Here is a 15,418-nt window from a genome sequence, read left to right as displayed (position 1 = left end):
CTATCTAGGAACTATATCTGTTACTGAAGCATCATTTATTGAAAATTGTGATCCTTTAATGTTTCCAAAATTATCATATTCTACAAGGTTTGGCATTTGGGCATCACCGCTACTATGCATGAAAAATGCTGGCTCCAATGGAATTGGGAGAGCAAGAGAGAAGCTTTTGAGCATAAGAACAACCTCAGCCATTGTTGGCCTGTCAACAACATTATTTTGAACACACAATAAGCCAATGTGGATAGTTCTGACTATTTGTTGCAATGATCCCATTGTTGCCTTCAATGTGGGATCTATCATACTGGAAGCTGTTTCATCTTGCAAGCTTTTCCATGCCTGAAAGAGGTTAATATATATATATATATATATATAGATATACACATTTGTGAGAATATAAATTTTCTTTGAAATTTGACTTGAATGTACTCTTACTTGAAACTTACATAAGTAAGAAGGCCTTCATAACACTGCCCATTTCGAAAATGTTGATTCCTTTGACCAGTGACCATTTCCAACACTAATACACCAAAGCTAAAGACATCTGACTTTATTGAGAATTGACCATGCAAGGCATACTCTGGTGACATGTATCCACTACACATTGGTGTACAACATATAAAATTTAGTATTTGTTGCTTGTTAGCACATCTATAAGATAAGGCCTAGCTACAGTAATAACTCAAATGATTTTTCTTTGTCCAGAAGTTGGTGATATATACAATTTGGTAGGTTGTTTTATCCGTATTGTTAATATGGAATCAAAAACTACAAATCCCTAATTTTTATTTGAAGGTGGCATATATACTTACAAGGTTCCAACAATTCGATTTGTGTTTCCTTCAATTTCCTCATGGTTAAACAACCTTGCCATGCCAAAATCTGCAATTTTGGGATTCATATTTGAATCTAACAAGACGTTAGCGGCTTTAAGATCACGATGGATTATCCTTAGACGTGAGTCCTCATGTAGGTAAAGAAGTCCTCGAGCAACACCTCCTAAGATTTTGTAGCGTGTATTCCAATCAAGAAGTAAACGCTTAGTTGGATCTACAAGTTGTAGCAATAATTCGTTATGATCAACATTTTTCTTAAAAAGAAATAGTATAGAAAAACATAATGCATAAATGTGTAATAATTAGACTACCAAATATAAATTGGTCAAGGCTTGCATTTGGCACAAACTCATATATAAGAAGTCGTTCAGTTGCTTCTGATGTGAAACCAGTGAGCCTAACCAAATTCCGATGTTGAAGCTTTGCGACTAGTAAGACCTCATTCTTAAATTCTAGTTCACCTTGTCCAGAATCCCTCAATAGTCTTTTTACAGCTATTGCTTGTCCATTTGGAAGCTCACCCTGCATATGACAACATTTTTAATTTTAAAGTTCGTCTGTAATTTGACAAGATATGACCATGTATTCCATATACCTTGTAGACGGGTCCAAATCCACCTTGTCCGAGCTTATTTTTTTCAGAGAAGTCATTTGTTGCTGTTTTAATAGCATGGAAATCATAGTGCAATGATTCCACAATGCTAATGTCCATAATTTCACCTGCCACATGTGAAAAAATTAAGAAATAGTATGAAATGTAGTTGTAAGATTATCTGTAAGTTTTCTTCATTATGCCTAAAGCAACATGGACATGATTATATTCCAGCACAACTGAGTATATACAAATGTTAAGCATTCACAAGTTGATGGGCACATTGTAAAATAAATGTTCTCGAGTGGTCGATTAGATGCTATTAGAAATATCCAAAAATTAGTGCATGGGTTGTTTTTATTTATTTATCCTCACATGATTAAGAATAACATGTAGATATGTGATGGTATTTGATATGTTTTAAAATAAGAATGATAAAAACATTGAAGTTGAGAATAACAATGTTTGTATTCAGTTCTTTTATTTTACAAATTAAGGGCCAGGAATCAGGATCCTTAATTATTCTCTTGGAAAACTGTACATGGTGCAATGTTATTTCTCCTATTTATGCTTTTTATTGGCTGCCATTTTTTCTAATAGAAATTATCTTAAGTTAATTAAGGTTTTATATGATATCAGAGCCACTAAGAAGCCGACCCTAATCACTAACCTTGTCGTCAGCCCTAGTTTCGGCAGCCAAACTCTGTCCGACGGTCATAACCACCTCAACTTCGTTCTTCTTTGATCAAATACCATGGCACCATCAATCACAACATTCACCACGGCAAAGAATTTGCTCAATCTGCCCACCAATGGGCCTTTCTTCTCAATCGAGACAACTACCAATTCTAGAAAACCATGGTGGAACCTTCTTCTTAGCAAACAAGCTTGTCATATCCCTTGATGGATCTATTCCACGTCCCCCTTCACATACGACAACAGATAACAAGAGGGGGGTAAACCCCGGATATGCGGCTTCAAAAGAAAATGATGCCCTCGTAAAACAAGCATATGTTGTCTTCTATGGCAACAAACCTCCCATGAGATTTGGGGAGCCTTGCAATGTGTTTTGAGCCAACGTCCCTTTCTCAAGAACTTACACTAGAAACTTATATCCTCAAACTAGATATTTGCAAAAATGAATCTATCACTGCTTACCTTCAACGTGCAAAAGGATATGTCGATTCTCCAGTCCGTTCGCCACCACAATCCTTCTACGAAAACCAAAAACCGTCAAACAACGGGTATCATGGAGGACATCGTGTTAGCCGTGGCAGGAAAAACAATCGCACTAACACCATGGAGGCCAGCCACATGGACCTGATTTCAGTTAGGCATCAAACCAAAATATCTTGTATGGACATTGTCAACAATGTGGAATTCAACAAACCACAAAGGAAATGCTAATGCTCAGCCTACTGCTTACTTAGCACAAATCGGTCCCAAGCATCTTCATTTGTGCCACCGAATTGGTATCTGGATACAGGGGCAAACAGTCACGTAACTCTCGATTTCTCTAGTCTACAGTTCTCATAAACATACCATAGTCCTGACACTCTGCATGCTGGTAATGGTAAAGGACTCCCCATTTTACATGTCGGCTCGTCCGTATGTTCACACCACACAAAATTTTTGTCTTTCCGATACTTTGCATGTTCCATCTATCTCAAAAAATCCTCTATGTACAAAAATCTTGCACCTACAATGATGTCTTCTATGAATTTCACTCGCATTTCTTTGTTGTAAAGGATCAGGATAATCGTAATGCTCTACTCATAGTCCCAAGTAGTAATGGTCTCTACTCTCTTACTATCCCATAACTCTAGTCCATTAAGCGTGTTTCCTTCTCTGCCAAACGTGCCTGGTCTAGCATTTGGCATCAACTCTTAGGCCATCCTCATCCCATAACTCCAGTGTGTGTGGAGTCTTTTTTCCCTTACCGTGTCTAATAAAAATTTACGTACTTTGTGTTCGGCTTGTCAATTGGGCAAGTCTTCTAAGTTGTTTTTACCACTTTCCTCCTTTAAAAGAACAAAGGTTTTGGATTTGATTTATAGTAACATTTGGGGCCTGCTCCATGTTTATCGTTTAAGTGGCCATCGTTACTTTGTTTTATTTGTGGATGATTATTCTTGTTATATGTGGCTATATATATCCCATGGCTTGCTCTTTGAATTGTATAAACAATTTGTTACATTGGTTGAACATCGATTCAATTCCAAACTAAAAACTGATGGGGGTGATTGTCGAAATCTCAACACCTTTTTCTCTACTTAGTATTGTCCATCGTGTGACGTGTCCACATACTAACGAAAAAAATGGTTTTGTCGAGCATCGAAATCAACACATTGTTGAAATCGAACTCACCTTCTTCGCACAAGGAAATTTCCCCTATTAATTTTGGCATTATGCATTCGACACCGCAACTTTCCCGTAAATCATATGTCATCCTGCATCTCTCAGTATGTTTCCTCGTATGAGCATCTTTTTTCACAAACAACCAGACTACCTCTTCCTCAAGACTGTTAATGCTTTTCTTTCCTTCGTACATACAACGCTCATAAATTAGACTTTTGATCCACTCTGTTTGTTTTCTTAGGCTATAGCTCGACCCATGGTTATCGATGTCTTGACCGTCAAACCAATCGTTCATATGTCACCTATAATGTCCAATTTGATGAAAATGTATTCCTATTTCTACCTTACTACACACCGTTTCCCTCTAAGCGTGATCCTCCCCCATCCACAACCTCACTGGTTGATCCCTCACCCCTCTTCCTGATTTTCAAACTTATTTTCCCACCGATGTACCCTCTCCCTCTCCTACCTCTCATGACGAGTCCAACAATCGTCCGTCACCAACACATATTTCGTCTCCTGAAACTTTTCCTACATCCAAATCCCCAACCCTGCTGCATCCTACCCACGTATTCGCCCCTACCCCATCCTCTACTCCCTCTCCCCTTCTGTTACCTGCACCCATCCTATGTCTCTTTGGCCACATCCCAAACCATGTTTCCCTTTTGACCCATATACATCTCATGTTACCCAGTCCATCTTATTGAACACCGAGCCTACGTCCTTTACAGTTGCTGATAAATCTGTTGAGTGGCGTAGGACTATGATTGAGGAGTACTCGGTATTGGTTCGAAATGATACGTGGAGTCTTATCCCCTTTTGTAGTTAATTAAGGTTTCATACCGATTAATGACGCTATTCTAAGAGGATCACACATGGTACTTTGATGAGCAATATGTATTTCATCGGAGGTTCTTTGCTCAGCAAGAGGAGTTTTCTTGTCAATAAGACATCTAAACACCTAATAAAGTTGGTTTTATGTTTGGCTAGTTAGTTCAAGTTAGTGAGACCAGTTGGTGAGTTGAATAGGTGATGGCACCTGATGGTGTGTTTTGTAAAAGGTATAAATACATGTACATGTCTTTTAGTTTCAATATAAGAAAATGAGAATCCCACTCTCTCTTTCTCTCTCTCTCTCTCTCACTCAATCTAGTTCTAATATAGTATTAGAGCTAAAGCTTTGCTAGCGTTTTCTTCCAATATAGACTTGATCCTTGTATGATCAAACTAAACTAACTTGATTTGATATCCTGACTTGATTTGTTAGATCAATATGACTCATTTGTTTTTTCAATCTGATCAATGTTCGATGAGGTCTCATTTATTTCATTTGCCGATTTGATTTGTTCTTGTTCGATCAGATCTTGATTTTTTTATTTCCTGTCTCGATTTGATTTCTATTGATCAGATCTAATCATTTTTCTTTCATGACTTTATTAGGTCAAATCTCTTCATCCTTTCCAAAATTGTTTGGAATGTCAGAGAAACTAGCAGATCATGTTATTATGGATGTTGATAGTCCATATGTCTTGCACCATTCGGATAGTCCCAGCCTCATATCGATTTCACAGATTCAAAAAGGTGAGAATAATGATTCTTGGAGCAGGGCCATGGAAATTGTCTTAAATGTGAAACAAGTCATGTTCTTCACTACTAAAACCAAGTAAGTTTGAAATAGTGAAAAAATCCTTTATTTATGATAACTTATAGAAACCGTCTTTATGCACTAACCATCGGGTTTTGTTGATGCCACAAATCCTGAATGTGTGCCTCCTTCAAAAATCCCAGAAAAGTATGTTATTGAAGTTCTTGAGCAACCCAACATGCTTAATTGAAACCCCTGCCAAACCCCGTGGACAAGCAATCCAAGCTAGTCCCCTCTTGTCGGTCTCCGATTCCCCCCTCCACCATGGTCTCACCATAGTATACTTCAGTATATATCATATGTCGTTCACAAAATTTCTCTATTTAAACACGATTTGCAGGAGCCTCATTTCCGGGCATGAAGTGGATTCTTTGCTATATCCGTGGGACTATCAATCATGGTCTCCACCTTTATGCCTCCTCCATCTCCGGGCTTAGGTCATACTCAGACGTTGAGTGGGTGTTTGTCCCACCATTCACTAGTCCACCTCCTGATATTGCATCTTTCTTGCCTCATACCTCATATTTTGGTGATCCAAGCAGAAAGCAACGATCTCACGATCCATTATCGAAGCTGAGTAAAGGAGTGCTGCCAACGCTGTCGCATAAATGTAATGGATTCACAACCTTCTTCACAAACTCTTCTCTCCACATGCCAAGGCCACCATTGTGTATTGTGACAACATGACCGTTGTGTACTTGTCAACTAATCCAGTTCAACATCAACAAACAATGCAAATCAAGATTGACATTCACTTTATTCGTGATCAAGTGGGGGACGTTGTGCACGAGTCCTCCATGTATCTTCCATTTCACAATAAGTCGAAATCTTCACCAAAGGACGTCTGTCACCTCTCTTCACTGAATTTCGTTCTAATTTGAGCATCTGGCCTCATCCTCCCATTCGAACTGTGTGGTTTATTAATATAGCCCAACTTCATTTATACCGGGAGTTAGTTAGGCACTTTTGTAGGTATTTACTCCACACTCATTTCATGTATAATTATCTTTATTAATATCTTCTTGCTAATGAGAAAGGAGGTCCCGATGTGAAAATCACCCAATTTTAGAAGCAACTTCGAAAAAATTAGGGTGTCACCCGACGAAACATGTTGTCAGAGGCGGATTCAGGAAATTTTCAAAGTGGTTGCAGCAAAACTATGGTTGCGCTTGATACCATACCATTGCATATAGTTCCACCCGTACATGTGGTTGCACCATAAAATGACTTCAGAAAATTTACCTTACGTGGTACCAAGTGAGGGGTTTCACAGAACCCAGTCACTTATGACTACGAAGAGATTTTATATCAAGATGGGACCTCATGTGATTAATAGGAAATATTAAGGTAATGTTATGTTAGAACTTTTATTGACATGGTCTATTTGTTAATGTATAAGACCATAAACGTTTATAGATGCGGTCTATTTTTTAGGATGGTGGATTGATTATTCTAGATGTGCTTTTGATGGAAGTGGTTCCATCGAATATGTGTAAACATCTTCATCTCTCTAGTATGGTCACTTGTTATTATGTATTAGTTGTAGGTTTCATCGCAACGATGTTACAACATCATTACAAGTTGAGTGTGACATCTTTTACGAGAACTATTTCAATTATTTTGAATATGAAAGGCCTTTAGGCAATATGATCATCTACTCCTTTGTTCCTTATGATCATGATAGATACTCTTACTAGAATGCCACATAAGGTTGTGGAACTTAATAGAATACAAGGGTATAACTATATATCGCTTACAATGGTCTAATCCCTTTACGCAGGAAGTAAAAATTCATGAGCATTGAGGAAATGTTGTAAGGAAACAATTAATTAAAGTTTAAGTGGTTTCATCAAGAAGATATGAATATAAGTAGTAGTTTTGGTACTTACTCTTAAGTTTTCCTGCAAGTGATTTCTTCCTTCTCCATATTATAAAAATGCCAATGGAAATGACTAATATCACCAAAATGATAGAAATAATGATAGCCATCCTTTGAGTTTTACGAGCATCTTTACCTGCAAAATATGACCATGCTCGTATGAAACAGTTCAAGATTCTTAATTAAAAGATTATTTTAATTTTATATTTCTTTATAAATATCCATTCAGTGATATCCTTCATGCTTTATTAATTTTAATCGATATTGGTTTCTAACACACGACTAACATTTTTGGGTGATGCAGCTCTGCAATTAATTTTGGTTTCTTGCACCGTTAGTATTTTGCTAAGGTTAACTAAGGGTCTGTTTACTTGCATGTTTAATTTGTTGCAATTTAACAACTCTTACCCGGTAAGAGGTTCTTAACAGGATAAGAGATACGTCGAAACAAGAGTCAATGTTGAAGCTTCATCTAAATGGATTAATTTTGGCTTCTTGCACCCTCGGTATTTTTCTAAGGTTAACTAAGGGTCTGTTTACTTGCATGTTCAATTAGTTGCAGTTTAACAACTCTTAGCTGGTAAAAGGTTCTTACCAAGATAAGAGATGCGTCGGAACAAGACTTAATGTTGACGTTTCATCTAAATGGATAAAGAGGTTAGAACCATGCTTAATTACTACAACTAGCTATGTTTTGTTCCTGTATTTACCCCTCCCTTTGTGGTCTCCAAAACCACCCCTTGCCCCCCTTCATTCCATAATCTTATACTGACTTTATTTGACAACCTTACTCCATAGTTTTTCTCTGACTTTAGTTGAAAACTACTAAAGAAAATGCCATCCCCATATAACATATTTCGTTGGGACCTGATTCTTAATTGGCTTGAATCCAGGGACAGACCCAGTGTAGTTCATACGGTGGCACGAGCCATCGCTTTGTTCCTCCGCTGTCATGTTATAGGGTCATGAAAAATGTCATCATATCAATTTGTTGTGTATCACCCTATATATTTTGAAACTACAATGATGACATTTTTTTAGTTTTTAGCTTTTAATTTCAAATTTATTATGCTTCCAAAAAAAACTTGCGAGAAAAAACTTGAACACAAGACCTCACGTTAGAAAAAAACAATGAACTAACAACCAGACCAATGTTGATTTTGTGGAAAAAAAATTCATATATTAATTTGTTTTTCGTAGTCAATGGTGCTACAACTTAAACAATTTGTAGGTCCGTTTCTAGGCTAGACCCATAAACCTCCAATAGCAAACCACGTTGGAACCAGATTCCCGCATACCAATATAAAAGACATAAAAACAGACATGTTGAGGCAGTAATATATATATATATATATATATGTATGTATATATATATATATATATATATATATGTATGTATAACAAAAGTTAACTCAAAGAAAACCCACAAAGGAACAAATTTGGTGGTGTTTTTGGTGCATTTGATCCTATGCATGCGTCTATATTTATAGCAAAAATGGCAGCAACATTTTTCCTTCATGTTGGCAAGTTGGCAGGTTGAGGATTCATGATGATGATATCATAAGATAATTAAGTAGGTTGGAGACAGTTGAGGGCAACCAACCTATTTGTCAATTTATAACTTCGAGTTGGTAATGTCATTGTAGCCACCAAACATGTGCCTTAACTTTGGCTTAATCATCATGCTTCCATCACTTGTACCATGTGGTTGAGTGTTTGTACAACATCTTAAAAAACTTATCAAAATTAAGTTTCCAATACTCCACCAAGATGTGCAAATCACCTAACGAAGCCAAAACGCGAACCAATCCAACGAGCATGAACAAATAGCTAATAGAGATTGACACGAGGTAAAAAAATGTATTTTGACGTGACGAGTTTTGGCTCGACCATCACCCGTCAAAGCCAGAAGCAAAAATCCTCAAGTGTGCAATGTCAATAAAACGAATAAGCAACCTAAACATGTACCGATTAATAACTCCCCAAAGATGTTGTTTTGTCATCTATGCTAATATCTACTCTATCCACCAAAGTGCCCAACGACACTAACACAAACGGAGTTGGATCAAGTCTACGCAATGCTCAAACTTAGCTTAATGAAGTAGGTTGGACGCAATTGATTGGGCGGCAAACTTATGCCCATACAAGTTGGCAATTTGAAACTTCAAGTTGGTGATATCATTGTAACCGCCAAACATGTGCCTTAACTTTGGTTTACTCATCATGCTTCCATTACTTATACCATGTGCTTGAGTGTTTGTACAAAATCTTAAAAAACTTTTCAAAATTAATTTTTCCACAGTCTATTTATACCACTATATGGAACTATCTAAAGACTCTATCTCGATATATACAAGGAAGGTCCTAGATAAACAAGGACTAGAGATGTATGGACCATCTAGAATAAACTTCGACCCTCTTTTTTTTTTATCTTTTTTGGCTATTCTTGGTCTTTCTCCAAGCTTCCTCCATTCTTTCGATGGGTCTAGAATGTTCTAGACATTCATAGAACCTTTTAGGAAGACATGACATCCTTCTCTACCTAATTTCACGACATCCTCATCATGTCCTTGTTGCACCTCATTTGAGTGTTTTCGTTCTCCCTTAATAGTTGTTCTTCTTTCTTAGTTTTTAGGTGCATTGATGTGTTTTTCCTTGAACTTTTTCTTTTTCTTCGTTTTGTCTCAGGGCTCTTTCCCTTGCGCTGACGTCCGAATGCAGGGAGGCTTGTATAGCGTTCTTTTGTCTCAAAGCCTTGTGTCTTTTCTCTTTCTTACAATCTTCTTTGAGGTTGGAAAATCTTTCCTCTTCCATGAGCGGCATAGCCAAAATCCACTTGGCCTTGCAGCATATCACAGTATTCACTAAGAACGTGTAATTAACCTCCATCTACATTACATAGTTAATGAGATAAAGTTGGGGTAAAGACTTGTACCTTCTCCATTGGGAATATCGATAGATCAATGGTACCGCTTCAACTATGGATCTCGATTCTCACTTCTTTCTTGACTCCTCAAATATTTAGTCCTTTCGAGTTGATTGCCTTTATGGAACTGCCTAACTTTGTAACACGGAGTCCTAGTCTTTTGGCTTCATCTTTGGCAATAAAATTATGGGTGGCACCCCTTTCGACAAGGGCTTATAACTTCGATCCCTTTATCTTCACGATTGTAAATTGAAGGAATGGTCTTGACCTCAGTGGTTCTGCCTTCTTCTCAACCGTGTTCAAGAAACTCATGCTTATGTCTCTGAGTCTTCTTCGTACTTTTCCATTTGTGCTACCATGGCAAGGAAATAGACCTTCTTTTGGATACTCCCTTACGCAATGCAAGTTATCCCATAGAAAGCACTTTACTAATGACTTCAATGATTACTATCTCCTTCCCCTCCACCTCTCTATAGAGGGCTTCTTCATCTCCGTTTATGATTAATGTATTTCCAAGAAGTATAATAAGGCAAGAGTGTCCCTAAGATGTGGAATATTAAGTGTGAGAATACTGAACTCTTTCAAGTACTCGTCAATAGATTCCGATAGCTCGAGTCTTCGAAGTCGACTCTTAACCTTATAGATGGCATGCTCTTGGTAAACTTGCTTCTCGAATCAGAAATGAACTTTTTCCATGTTTGGATGTGCACTAACCTTTTTGGATGTCTCTATGTCACCTGCACCATAAAGTTTTAATATCCTTCATGTACATGTTGGCAGTGTGGATCTCGGTGGCATTGTCCTCAATTCCCAAAAATGCAAGATATCTCTTGACCTCCCAAAAAAGTTATTGATCACGATAGTTTACTTTGCCATCAAAGTTGTAGGCTTTAGAATTGCGACCCATGGTGTAACTACACTCATGCTTACCTTGTTCACTACTGCCTCTTGCAAATGTCTGTCATTATGAACTTATTCATGTTTTCACAAGTGATGGCTTGCTCTTATTCGATTCTCTCGATTTGTATATGCAAGGTAGTTAGCTTCTTCTTAATGATACCTTGAAGACTCTCAACTTCTTGGCAAAAAAATATCTTCAAGATATCAACACTTCAAAACAAAGAGGCTTCATTAATTGACCATCTCTAGAGAATCAGTGACAGATTTTTCTGACGATGATTGTCAATCCATCGGTAATGACGATCACCGGCTATATTTTCTCCAACGATGAGATATGTCGGTAATCTGTTGGTGATGGTTTTTTTGGGCGAATTACTGATAAAATCTTCTGTCTGTGAAGCCCTTTGTTTTATACTACATAGTGGCCTTCCTATCTTCTCGAACTTCTGAGTCTTCCACTTCCAAGACTCTAATTTGTTGGTGAATGTCTTGAAGATGATGATCAAGCCTTTAGTTATCTAGTGAACTTCTCCACATCAACAACTCCTCCATTCAGGCTAGCCATCAAATGCTTTGATCACCCTGACTCTTGCTTCAAGTGTAGCCTCCTTCTTTACAAAATGTTTAAATTTACTAATTTTTGAACATGTCATTTTTTGTCATTTTACATTTTTCAAGTAACTTATCAGCTAGTTTTTTCCAAACGTATTTAGTTCATCAGCTAGCTTATCAGTCATCAACTAGCTTATCAGCTAGTTTGCCGAACATAGCCTTAACATAGTACAAATCATATTGTCATTTTCATATTGATAAAATGGTAAGAATTATAACTAGTTTTTTTCACTGCTTTAAGGTTTAATGCAAATGTTTCATTTTAATTTATAGCCAAAGAGAAACCAAATCCCTTTTTTGCATGATAATGTGAAAGGAATCAATTTTTTCTTTCTTCTCCACCAAAATGTAGCAAAATTCTTGCAAACTCTCAAAGCCAATGCAAACATCTCCAATGTGGTTCTTCTAATCAATTTTCTAATAATTAGCAAATTAACATATATGTTTTTTACATTATGTTTGTTTCACATGTAATTATTTGACAACGTCAACGCGTTTAATCCACTACCAAACTAAGGAGTTTTTCAGGCGAAAAACAGAAAAATGGATTTATGCAAGATTTTCGACGCACCGAGTTTTTCCAACGGAAAACAAAAAAATGGATTTACGGAGGATTTTCAACACATTGACTTTTTCCAGCGGAATCCGTCCGTCAAAAATCCCCCACGAATTTTTTTTTTCCATTTTTTGATTTCCTTGTCTCAATTAATCCGTTTTTTAATTAAGATTATGTTTCCGGTGTATTATCTGCTAAGATTAAGCTTCCGGCGGATTTCTAGTGGATAATTCGCCGGTAATTTATTTGTAGACGTCTATTATCTGCATAATTCGTGTTGCATCCTCATTTTATTTACTTGTCTATGTTTATATATATATATATATATATATCTCATTTTACTTTTTGTTTTATTTTTATCCGTCCGTCAAAAAACCCGCCACTAATTTTTTTCCATTTTTCTATTTCCTTGTCTCAATTAATCCGTTTTAATTAAGATTATGTCTCCGGCGGATTTCCAGTGGATAATCGGCATATAATTTATTTACAGACGTTTATTTGTGGAAAAAACAAAGTTATACGTAACAAAGTTTCATATTATGAATCACATACATATGAAGCAAATACATTGTGAACAAATATGTTCATCAATACATTTAATGCCAGACTTAGATGAGAAAAAATCATGTGAAATAATACTACTATAAAATTGTTTATTTTTATTTTGAATATTTTGTGGAAGAAAAAGATGTACATTTTCTTTGTCTTAAATTTTTTGACATGTGCTTGACATAGACGTAAGTGTGATTTTTTCTCCACGTCTTGGTCTTTGTCTGTCAAGTATCCATCGATGTTGAACAAAGACTATTCCTCTTATGAAATGATAGGATAAAAAAATTTAATAACTTGTTACTTTTGGTTCAAGTTGAAGTTTGATAAAATTATGTAATGATCTACCTGTTTAAGGGTTACAACATACATACCTGGTTTTGCTGGAACATGCGGAGATGGTGGTGGGGGGATAAGTGAGGTATTGAAGTCAAATTGATATATCTCAAACCTGATGTTACAACTTGCTGTAAAAACTCTTCCTCCAATTTTCCCATAGCAACAACTTGAAATTTGATTAGTTGCAGATTCCAAACAATTATTGCACTGCTGCTCCGAAAAATATGGCACACACTGTGCAAAGCCATATATTATTGTGAAATCAGGTCCAGTTGTGTTACCCGTAGCAAACTTCAGCAATGAACCACCAGCAGCTGCTTCGCTAATCAATTGGTTCATCAACAGTCTCAGAGCCGCATTGAACTGAGCCTTATTAGTTGCGTTATTAACGTTCCACATGTAGAAAACATCTTTGTTCATCTCACTATTTCCCAATATAGTGGCATTAGAGTACCTCAAGAGACAAATATTATAATATGTTATTGCTTCTCTTTGATTAGGACAAGATTGTCTTAACTGAACAATAGAGTCATTCAAACAAGTTTGGCACATGACTGTATCCACGTCTGGTAGACAAAGTGAGATTGCGTTGGCTGTATCAGACCCTTGACCTTCAGAGGTGTTAAAAAAACCGTAGCCAGAGTTTGTGTTGGAGAGGGAAATAGATGGTGGCATCAAGATTTCTAGCGTAACTACTGTTGGGGGTATAAGTACTAGCGTTTGGGCAGATATGGTAAAGGTATTTGGGTTGTGCTTTGACAAGAACGTTGATTAGGTATATGAAACTAAGACAAAAAAATAAAAGCGGTTTTCTGGTGAGTATCACCATGCTTTTGTAACTCCCTTAGTTATGTGGGAGAGAAAGAGAGAGGGAGGATAATATAGTTAAGAGGCTAGAAAGAAAATGTTGAAGTCAAATTGTAATGAAACTTAATAAATTGACACCACATGTGCTTTGCATGATGCTTCCTTTGTCTAAAGGTACACTTTCTAATTTTCAAACCTTGACAAAGTATTTATGAATTCTAATAAATGACATGATAATGCCTAAGGAGGTGAACAATATTTTGTGCTGTTAGAGTCCCTTATCCTCTAAGATTTGGACCATTTTTCATCGGTGTATGTTGGAACTTCCCTCTGACAAAATGATGTTTTACATATTCACACATGTATGGTATCAAAACTAAAGTCAGGGCTATTTCAATCATTTTTGGAGGTCGTGTTACATTTATACAAAATCATTATTATATTAGAAATCTTACAAACTAAAAAATGTCTTCTAATAACAAAGTAAGAACATTATTCACTTAAACATAATCATTCTTCTAACATTGTTTGATACAAAATCTTCAATCAATTCTTCATAATCAACTTTATTTAATAGTTGTTAAATTGAAAGAATAGCATATAAAAGTTCACCAACTAACAATTGTCGTTCACCTCAAGTTTTCAAGAAACTCTAGCTCGATTCTAGGACCAAATTCTATGAAACTCGGAATTTTGATGTCTGTTATCAACGGAATATAGTGCTTTAAGGAGTCAACTCTTACATCATACTAGGGGCAATGGAAGTAATTAAATCCAAACAAGGTTAACCATAATGAGCATTGCAAAAGAAAAACTCAAGTGAAGGATTGCAATATTGTACATCCCCAACTCAATCATCTCTTTTTGTGATTACAGTAACACAATCAAGATGGCAGACAACCTAGAGATCTCCGACGAGTAATATGATGAATGTAGAAACTTAAAACGATAAGAAAATACGTGAAATATAGGAACGATAAGGAGCAGAAACTTAAAATGATCCAAATCGATGGTATTAAATACTCTAAAGCAAGAAGCAAAATACTTAACCATGTAACTACTAGCAAACTTACATATGTTGTAGCATTCGTCAATTTAGCCTCTAGCTTTAGGTCTCTATAATGATGACATGTCATTGCTATAGGCCAAAAAAATTATAATTAATTATATACCTACTATGACTTGTCTTCTCCAAAGTAAAAAATGAAAAAAATTAATTATATAACTAATTTGACGAAATATAATCGTTATTGGTAAAAAAACCAATTTTGCATTCAACTGCAATTTTCAATCCCGAACTAAATTATTTCAATTTCACTAAGATTGATATCATGAGAAAGACAATTATTGTTCTAAATTGATAAATCTACAAATTCGTCTTCGTCAAACAAAAGCATTATATATATAGTCAAATGGAATTGA

The 15,418-nt window shown here is 36.2% G+C and overlaps 1 pseudogene; it reads right to left on the bottom strand.

The window, feature by feature from the left end:
* On the bottom strand, positions 1 to 14,018 carry LOC112519656 (annotated as a pseudogene).
* Between the last annotated feature and the right edge of the window lie 1,400 nt (positions 14,019 to 15,418).

Source organism: Cynara cardunculus (genome assembly GCF_001531365.2).
Source record: "Cynara cardunculus var. scolymus isolate 2C chromosome LG 10, CcrdV1, whole genome shotgun sequence".
Classification (NCBI taxonomy): Eukaryota; Viridiplantae; Streptophyta; class Magnoliopsida; order Asterales; family Asteraceae; genus Cynara; species Cynara cardunculus.
This window is presented reverse-complemented; position numbering and strand designations above follow the sequence as displayed.